Here is a 10,276-nt window from a genome sequence, read left to right on the forward strand (position 1 = left end):
GACAGGACAAAGGGGAATGGCCTCAAACTGAAGGAGAGTAGGTTTAGGTTGGATTCTTCCCTGGGAGGTTGGTGAGGCCCTGGTACAGGTTGCCCAGAGAAGCTGTGGCTGTCTCATCCCTGGAAGTGTCCAAGGCCAGGCTGGACCGCACTTGGAGCAACCTGGTCTAGTGGAAGGTGTCCCTGCCCATGGCAGGGGGACGGAATGAGATAATCTTGAAGGTCCCTTCCAACCCAAACCATTCCGTGATTCTATGAAGAACTGTCTTCACCCCAAGGGGATGACAGTGTAGGCAGCTGGTTCCTCCACATCAGTGGTGAGGACTACAGGGATTTTTTGTGTATGCAACTACTGTTGCTTCTCTGCTCCTGTTGTTTGCTTCTGCTCCTTTCCAGGGTCATAAAGCCAGCTCAGTAGTACACCTGCCATCTGCATATTCATTACTCAGGTGAACAGAAATGTGATGTATTGATGCCTAAGCAGCAACAGACAGTTGTGTGTCATCACCAGCAGCCCAAAGACCACAGCACCCTTTAAAACACAGCATCCACCTTTTGGAATTATTATTCTGCATTTGCTGGTTGGTTCCCCTCTTGTTAAGGTGCTGCATTCAGCATGCAGATAGTACATGCTTATCTGGTAAACCCAGAGCTGTAGCAGCCTGCAAATTGCCTCTGCACTGTGTTAGCAAAGTAGAAGCATCCTGGATGTGCTAAGGCTGATCTCCAGTGAACGCTGCCTGTGTCTTCCCTCTCCCTATTGCACTTCAACCCTTTGTGCTATTTTTCACCCTGCCCTTTTCTTAGGTTTGCATGCTCCCCTACAAACTGAAAGGACATGAATCAAAATAATCAGAGGCATCAGGAATAATCAGAGGCATCACGAACCCTCACCTTCACAACAAAAACTCAACAGTGTGTTTGAGCACAGCTTGTCACTGTTATAACACCTCTCTGTGCAGAAAATAAGAGCACAGCAGGACCAAGTGAAAAAGTAAAGTAATAAATATAGATAAGCATATTAAAAAAAAAAATTAAAAATAAGAAAATTACGTGAGGTTTTATGTCACCTATTTTTTTTAATATCTAAATCTTGTCTGCCCAGAAAAGAAAATGTCACCCCCATGGTTTGTATTTCTTTGTTTAAAATACTCCAGACTGTAATTATCACCCTTTACTGTGAAATCAAACCTTGAATTTTTTTGATCTTTGGTATTATTTACTGAAGCTGTCCCTGACTCAATAGCAATCTCATAATAAAAACTGTAATCAATATCTTATTATGAGATTTTTTTTGAGATAAATTGGCTTTTATTCCACAGAAACCTATACATTTTCTTGTTTTAGAGAGCCTTTTCTCTCTGGATATCTACTTCCTTTTCGTTTAATCTCAAATCAAAAACCAGATCCAATGATTTATTTTTAAAGGAAGCAAAACAAATGGAATTTTTAGAAGAAGAAGAATGTCTGTATAGTGGGATCCAAGAGACCTAAATGCTCTCATCTGGCTGTGACATGAGAGATCTGACACTGAAGGCATTTCAAGCTGTAGTCACCTCTTCCTTTTCAGCAATGGCTCTACTGTGTCTTCTACTGAAATAAAATGGGTAAGTTTTGTTGCAGCTCAACTATAAAAACAAAAGAGGAGAAGGAATGAGAAATGAACTGTGAGAGCAATACTGAACTTTTGTGCATGTTGATTACTGCAAACAATATTCCAGAAAGGGAGAGCTCACAGCCCCTGTGAAAAACCCTTATAAATTGTGAAAAATCCAAAATCCAGAGCAGACATCTTGCTGTCAACCTGACTTTCCTGAGTCATTGTCCTCAATTAGCATTAAAAAAATAAATTATCCTTTTTTGTTCCTTATTCTGTTAAAGCTGTAAAGAAAGAACTGCAATGTGCAATCAAAATGAATGGCCAGTGTTTAGGAGTGAACCTGTAGCAAAGGAAAAGTCGATAAGTTTTATTATTATAATTGATGGGCAGTAAGGTCACAGTAAGGATATTCTAAAATCTTTAAAGAAGTCTTTATCACAACCTTCATTAAATAAAAAAAATATGTGCAGTTCGAAAGTGTCAACAAATTACATTCAGACTATTATGTAATATGTTAAAATAATAGAAATTAAATTGGGAAGCTTCCAGCTGCAGTATAAGACTGAACCAAAGTGTGATAGATGGGTTCTGAGATATGAAACTCATTGGAATAAATGAGGTAAAAGGACGAAATGACAAGAAACTGTTTAGAACCACGAATATGCTTGATGGGAAAAGGAAATGGGAAAAGTAGCAGACTGAAATTGCGGAGCAGGAGGCGTCTTTACTGTCACGTTGCTGCTCTCCCAATTTGATGCTCAAGTTCACACGGTCTGTGAGTCACTGTGTGCTGCAGGTCTTCCCTAAGCTACATGTGTTTGGCCAGAGAAATCAAAAGCAAAGAAATCAGTGTTCATATTGTGCCTTTTTTCTATGGACAAGACTGAGCTAGACCCGGTTTCCACCAGCCTCCTGTTTCTAACTCACTACACCCATGAGCACCAAGGAAGCCAAATTCACCATGGCACAGCACTCATGGGTTACATGGCACAAGCTTATCTTGATCCTGCATCAAAATTTCCCTCCTCTCCAGAGGCTTTTCCAAGGTTTCCCACATCACCAGCTGAGCAGACTGATAAATTCAGCATCCCTCTTTCATTTATTCCACTGCCAAGGTGAAGTAGTCAGAGGCAAAATCCTTCCCTGCTATACCCTCTACAAACTCACCAAGTGATCAGTTATTGCTGCAAGGGGTTTAAAATCTGCATAAGGCTTTTATAAATCTTTTCTTTTTCACAGGGGTAGATGATATTTATGGTGTGTTTAGGAACTGTGGGGGAAAAGGGATCGAAAATTTATGATAACCTTCCCATCCTGCAGTGTCCAGGACATTTTCAGTGCCTGGAAATGCTCAGCACTTTGGAGGAAGGCACTCTGAAGGGATCTCAGTGCACCAGCCAACATTTGCTTCACGTTGCGCTAATATTTAAAACACAAATCTGTCAACAGATTAATTGGCACTGCCACTTTCCAGCAGTTTTATGGGTACTTTAAACCACTAGCAGTCAATTCCTAAAAGGAAGCATGTAACATTTAAATATGTGTGTACATGAGATAATGGCAATATTAAGCATCCTGAAGAAAAGGCAGAATTGTTATCATGCTGTTCTGGTGCTGAATTCCCAATGCTTCCTGCTTTCTCTAGAGAGGTATTGACAGAAAGAGGTCGTCAAAAATATTTAGAAGTTACTTGGGCACTTTTTCCCATGGCAAAGACATTGATATCAAGGACTAAACATGAACTGCAACGAGCAAGGAAGGAGAGATTTTAGATAATGCAAAAAGCTGTTTCATAGAATCATTGAATCATAAAGGCTGGAAAAGACTTCTGAGATCATCGAGTCCAACTGCTAATCCCGCAATGCCAGGTCCACCATTAAACCACATCCCCAAGTGCCATATCCACATGTCCTTTGAACACTTTCAGGGTCAGTGATCCCACCACTTCCTTGGACAGCCTGTTCCAATGTTTGACCACCGTATCAGTGAAGGAATTTTTCCTAATATCCAACTGAAACCTCAGGCACAGTCCCCTGACAGGATGAGGCCATTCTGTCGCTTGTTACCTGGGAAAAGAGACTGACTCCCACCTGGCTACAGCCTCCTTTAGTTGTAGAGAGAAATAAGGTCCCTCCCCGAGCCTCCTTTCCTCCAGGCTGAGCCCCTCCACCTCCCTCAGCTGCTCCTCATCAGATCTGTGCTCCAGACCCTTCCCCAGCTCCATTGTCCTGCTCTGGACACGCTCCAGCCCCTAAATGTCTTTCTTGTCATCAGGGGCCCAAAATCGAATCCAGGATTCAAGGTGTGGCCTCACCAGTGCCCAGCACAGAGGGACAATCACTGCCCTGGTCCTGCTGGCCACACTACTGCTGGTACAGGCCAGGATGTCACTGGCCTCCTTGGCAACTTGGGCACACACTGTCTCGTGTTCAGCCACTGCTGACCAACATCTGTAATACATGTGAGTTGCATGACATTACAAGAAATTAGTTGCAGTGCTCTACCCTGCCCATGTCACCATGACTTGAAGAAGGATTCATTTCAACTTACCATACCAAAACTTGTCATCTCTTACAATCAGTTCATCAGGCTCATTCAGCAGCCAGTGGTGACAAAAAAAAAATCACAGAAAAAAAAGCAGTTCTTGGATTCCTATTTTATGATGCAATGGATCATTCTCTGGAGATTCTCCTATCCCTTTTCCACTCACTATTGAGGGAACCTACACAGTTAGATTTCACCTCCTGTTTAAAAGCTGAAATTAGGTGGGGGGAATCTTACCTCTGATATATGGCACCACTCAAACCTCACTCACTTAAATAAACAGTGGCTTTCCCACCTGTTTTGACAGGCACATGACAGTTAATTATGGGAAGAATTAAGTGAAGTGGGCATAGGTTAATACATGGGCTTGCTCAGATATGTGATCTGTGCCAATAGATCTGGGAAAATTTTGCAAGAGTGATAAACACTACAGGGCATAATCCCATTGCTCCACTTCACTAGCCAAGCACATATCAGTTTCAGGAGCAGTGATACAACCTTATTTGCTCTGCAGAGAGATAAAATCCACAAACCATTCAGAAAGAGAGGAAAATGGGCACAGAGAAAGAGACTGCGGGCCCTAATTGATCCTTCACCAAATGTATTTACTTTGTTCTTGTTCCCTGGTGAATTCATTAGCTCACACTCAGCACCATTCTTTGGTCAAATGCTCGGGGAGGAAATAAATTGAAGCAATTTGTTCTAGAACTCATAAAATACTGTTGTATGTCCACCTTTTGACTATACAAGACATGAAAGCAAAGTTACACTTTGGAAGAGAAATAGTTCCCTCCTTGGCCTCTGGAGATTTTCTAGAAGAAACTCACACAAATACATGTTTGTGTGTGTGTGTCTGTGCACATGTGTGGCAATGTAAGGGACTTAATTTCGTGGTGTCACTACTCCACCACAAAGAGCTTAAGGACAAAATATAATCTAGACAAAGTTTTCTGCCAACCTTTCAGACTTTTCTGCTGGAGTCTTTCTCATTGGCACTGCAAATTAGATAATCAAGCCCTCTTGTGCTCCATCACATTTCCTTCCTCAGCCAGAGGGTGAGTAAATGTGATATAACTGCATTTCATGTTTATAAAGACTCAGAGCTCTTAATTTTACTTTTAATTTTAAGCAATCAAGTAATACCTGTGTTCATTCAGCAGCTGTTCTGTGCTTCTTTGGTGGGTACTTGCCCATTTGGGAGCCAGACCATATTTCTGCAACATATAAAGAGAAAGGATTTTGATATTTACCACTGAGGAAACTTCTTAAGTTTACCTAGTTACCCTATCAAGCCATCACTCTTTATTTAATGTGTGTTTTCTGGATGCATCTTAGGTCTGTTTCTTCACTGTGGATTTCTGTAATTAACATTTCACTTAAAGCTCAGCACTTCTATTGGGAAAATTGAGAAATCTGAGCATTTCCAATACCTCAGGCACCTGAACTGAAACATTAATTTATAAAAGAAGAAATGAAGACAGATTTTGAGATATTTGCTCCTTACTTTTATTTCCCTTGCTGGACTGTTATTGAACACATTCCTTTCGCCTGTAGTACAATGTTCTAAACGCCAGTAGCTATAGTTGCCTGTTTGAACTTCAGAAATGGGAAATTTTTGAACTTCCAAAAGAGTCTTTGATCCTATAAGAGCTCATTAAAGTTCCTCCTGAATACAACACTATATTTCTGCAATCACTTTGCCAATTAATGCTAATGTCAGTTCTTAGTAAATGTGTGAGATGCCATGACCTGGTTATTTAGAATAACAGGCTATTACTGCTATTGACAAAGGAGCTACTTCAATTGAGCTTTGATAAGTATCTGCAAATAAACGGGCTCTGCATCATGTGTAAATTATTTAGAGAGACAAACTATCTTTTAGAGTTAATCTAAAAAACCTTCTAGAGGCCCACTTGGCTGGAAAGCTGGCATCATTCTCCCTTAGCCAGAGTCTTTCCAATGGAAGAGAAGAGCATTATTTCCAGGTGACAATTTTGGGGTTTTTTTGGTTGAAGTTACCACTAAAATACACTTTCATTACATTTTTTCATCTCTCTGCACAGGGAATGAGAACATCACCGATTTGGGGATTTCTGTCTTCCAAGGAAAGACAGCAGTGTTGATGAAGAGTTATAATGCCAAGGATAAACCAGGCATGGTTATAATTAACACCTCCAGTATGTCCATTCTCATTTCCTTCTAAATTGTGCTACAGCTTTATGTATTAGCAGAGCCCAGACATGAATTTACAGCTTCAAGGCTCAAACAGACACAGCCTCTCCTAAATTGCATCAGAGCTTAAAATGCAATTATAAATCATGTATTTAATTATATTACAATCTTTTTGTATACACAGAACATTCCAGTTTGCATAATTAATAGGAAAGATAGAGAAAGCATCACTATGAACTCTCAAATCTCAAATATAACACATGATTTACCCAACACAAGCAGCAAAGCCAAAACAGCAGTTCTCAAATTTCAGCTATGAACAGCAATGAACCCTCAGAATATATTTCACTCAAATTTTGAAAGTTGTAGTCAAGAAAGAAATTAGAGGAAATGCTGTTTGCAGAATTTATGAAGAAGGATGAGGTGAAACCATGCCTTTAGCTCTAAGACAAGATGTTTTTTTCCCTACTGACCTTACAGGATTCCCTGAGAGGTTGTGGAGTCTTCATCCATCCAGATAATTGAAACCCAAATAGACACAGTCCTTTGCAGTTTGCTTGCACTGGACCTGCTTGAGGGGGTTGTACTAGTTGAACTCCAGAGGTCCATTCCCATCTCAGCCATCCCATGATTCTGTGATGTCATGAACAGCTACCCCAGCATGACACAGAGAACAACTATCAGTGTTGTAGTGGGTTCTATTTGTAAGATCAAATTTCCTTTCACCACAGCAGATCTGATGGGCATCCCTCACCCACCTTGTTGATGGACTAGATGTGTTCCATTAAATCACACTCTTGGAGTTGATGTCTCCATGGGTAGCTAGAATCATAGAATGGCTTTGATTGGAAGGGAATTTAATCATCATACAATTCCAATCCCACTGCCAAGGGCACTGGACCAGGTTGCTCAAAACCCCATCCAACCTGGCCTTGAACACTTCCAGGGATGGGGCAGCCACAACTTCTCTGGGCAACGTGTTCCAGTGCTTTACCACCATTACAGCAAAGAATTTCTTCCTAATATCTAATCTAAACCTACCCTCCCTCAGCTTAAAGCCATAAGCAGCAGTAGTTGTACAGCTGTTGTACAATACAAGCATGTTCATGCCTGGAACTCTGAGTTTAGTTGAGAAAAAGCGGATTAAGATGAACCCAAGCAGGATCTTCAGTGCCCATGTCTGAGGAGATCATGTATAAGAGAGCATGGAGCATGTGTTTTGTGTTTCGTGCTTTAACAGCACCTGTCTTGCACTGACATCCAAGGAAAAAAAGCAGGAATCATGTTCTAAGAGAATTAGTGAAAGAAATCAATCTTATATACCCTTAGGAATACTTTTAGGAAAAATCAAGGATATGCCTGGAAGTGGTTTTTAGGTTTTGGGGGTAATTCTAAGTGAGATTTTCAAAGACAAATGCAGCAGAATTGGATGGAGATTTTCAGAGTATTGCTTTGCCAGGAAACCAGTTATTCAAATAAAAACAGGTAACATGAAACGAGACAAAGAAATAAAAGTTAAATAACAAAAGAATTAACCTTAATTTACTCTAATTAACCTAGAGACAAATTAGTCTCTGCCACCGTATTCCGCCATCACAGTTTGGTTTTTATAAGTTATTTTTATTGGTCAATCCATCTTCACTTCGACTTTCTTTCTTAAGCCCTCATTACTATTCCACAGCTCAATAGCTTTTTTTTTTCCACTGGACATGTTAAATGGTGGAAAAATAAAATGGATCAATACAGCAACTCAATTAATTCCTCATCTTAAATTCTAATAAAATCAATTTGGAGAAGTGTCGTATCGTTAAGCTTACATCATAATGCAGTAATTAGAAACAACTTTCATCTTGCTTATTCCTTTGAAGATTTTAATGGCAATCAATTAAACATGCCTTGCTTCTCCATTAAAGACTTTCAAAATGGAAATTGGATGAGAAGTTAAAGATAAGGTGCTGATTACAGGATCTTCCCACCCGCTCCCATTTCAGATATTCCCCCAAAAATGTGCAAACTCACCATTAAAAAGTTAGCACAAGCTAAGTCCCATTTTCATAGTAACCAGCAGTAAGTTTTCAGTTAATAGATCGTATTTTAATAGACTGGTGCAGTGCTTTGTGATTTGCATATTTACCAAGCAGAAACTTTGGCACGACTCAATGAGCTCAATTTTTTTTTAGGTTCACACATAGACACCTTTAGGAGTTTAGCTACTCTTTTATTGAAAAGATGCAATTTAAGATTCACTGTGTGCTATTGAATCAAAATTTCTCTGCAGGTCTTAGAGAGAAATGGATAAATTTTATATTCTGTTTCATTAACAGTAATAATTGCAGCTTAGTAGTGATCCCCCTATCCTAGATGTTGCACACAAAAAAATTGAAAAAGACAGCACCAGGTTCAAATTTTATACAGTCTAGGTACGAACCACCAGGTATCTCCATTAATTCTTCTTCTGCTAAGGATTTATGCCCAGAAGAAATTTACATTCAAAAAGAAAACATGCACACCCAGTCAATGGCTGAACACCCAATTAGCTGCTCTGGCTGCCCTCCGCTTCTCTCTGGAATCAGAGAAATCCAACTTCCTTGACTGTTTGCGTTTCACCTTATTAAACTCCAGCAGCATCTTTCCAGCACTGGGATGTCAGCACTGCACGTGCTGTTCCTGGTGGTGCCCCAGCAGGGCTGCATTGACCACACATCTTCACACCATCCCCCCTGTGTTATCACCCCATGATGCCTGAAACAGCACTTGGGGTTGTTTTTCAGGTTTGCTAAATTGTTCAGATTGTGTATATTAACACTTACACAACAAATTATAGAATCACAGAATCACAAAATGGTTTGGATCGGAAAGGACCTTAAAGATCATCCAGTCCCAACCCCCCCTGCCACGGGCAGGGACATCTTCCACTAAACCAGGTTGCTCAAAGCCCCATCCAGCCTGGCCTTCAACATTCCCAGGGGTGGGGCATCAACAACTTCCTGAGGCAACCTGTTCCAGTGCTCCACCACCCTCACAGTAACGAATTTTTTTCCTAATATCCAATATAAACCTACTCTCCATCAGTTTGAAGCCATTCCCCCTTGTCCTGTCACTCTATGCTCTTGTAAAAAGTCCCTCTCCATTTTTCTTGTCATCTCCCTTCATCATAAGCAGATCAGAGATATTGCCATTGAGATAATAACAGCACAATAGATGTTTTGGATTAATTCCAAACCCTGAATACCACTTATTCTCCAGATCTCTACATTGTCTCTTGTTATTTTCATTCATTCATCTATCTATCTGGCCCTTCTACAGTCAAAGAAAAGAAAAGAGTAACATTTAAGTAAAAGACTCTTCCAAGTATTGAACAACTTGTTCTTTAGTCAATGTCGTCAGAATTTTATAGATAAAACTATTTCTGGATTTGTCAGTAAAAGAGACCTCATTGTGCCAACATTTGCAGTCAGCCTGAGTATTGATGAAAATATGAAATGGTATAATTACAGTTCACTGTTATAATTAGAGTTCATCACTCTTTAGTTCATTAAAAGTTAGGGTTTTGTTGAAAATGTAAAATCAACTTTTGTCTAAAAACTTTAAAAATTCTTTCTTGAACATCTTATGAAATATTAGTATGTGAAAGCAATTCTATGCTTAAGTTTTCCTGAACTTTCTTATACTTTAAATAGATAATGAAGGAAAAGTTAAGAAAGTCTTTTAAGAGGGATGTAAAGCAGAAGAAAAAATGAAAAAGGAGGAACAAAAGCCAAAGAAAACAGTGCAAAACCAAAAATGAAAAAGAGCAAAAATTTTCTTTTCTAAAAAGTAGCACCTTCAGAGAAAGCAGATTAAAAATTGTTGATTTACAACATTTTCAAATAAGATTACATTTGGGGCCTCTGGTGGTCTAGTGGTTAGGGTGCAGGACTCTCACTGCTGCGACCCGGGTTCGATTCCCAGCCCCCCGGGC

Source organism: Lepidothrix coronata, unplaced genomic scaffold (genome assembly GCF_001604755.1).
Source record: "Lepidothrix coronata isolate B3197 unplaced genomic scaffold, Lepidothrix_coronata-1.0 Scaffold148, whole genome shotgun sequence".
NCBI lineage: Eukaryota > Metazoa > Chordata > Aves > Passeriformes > Pipridae > Lepidothrix > Lepidothrix coronata.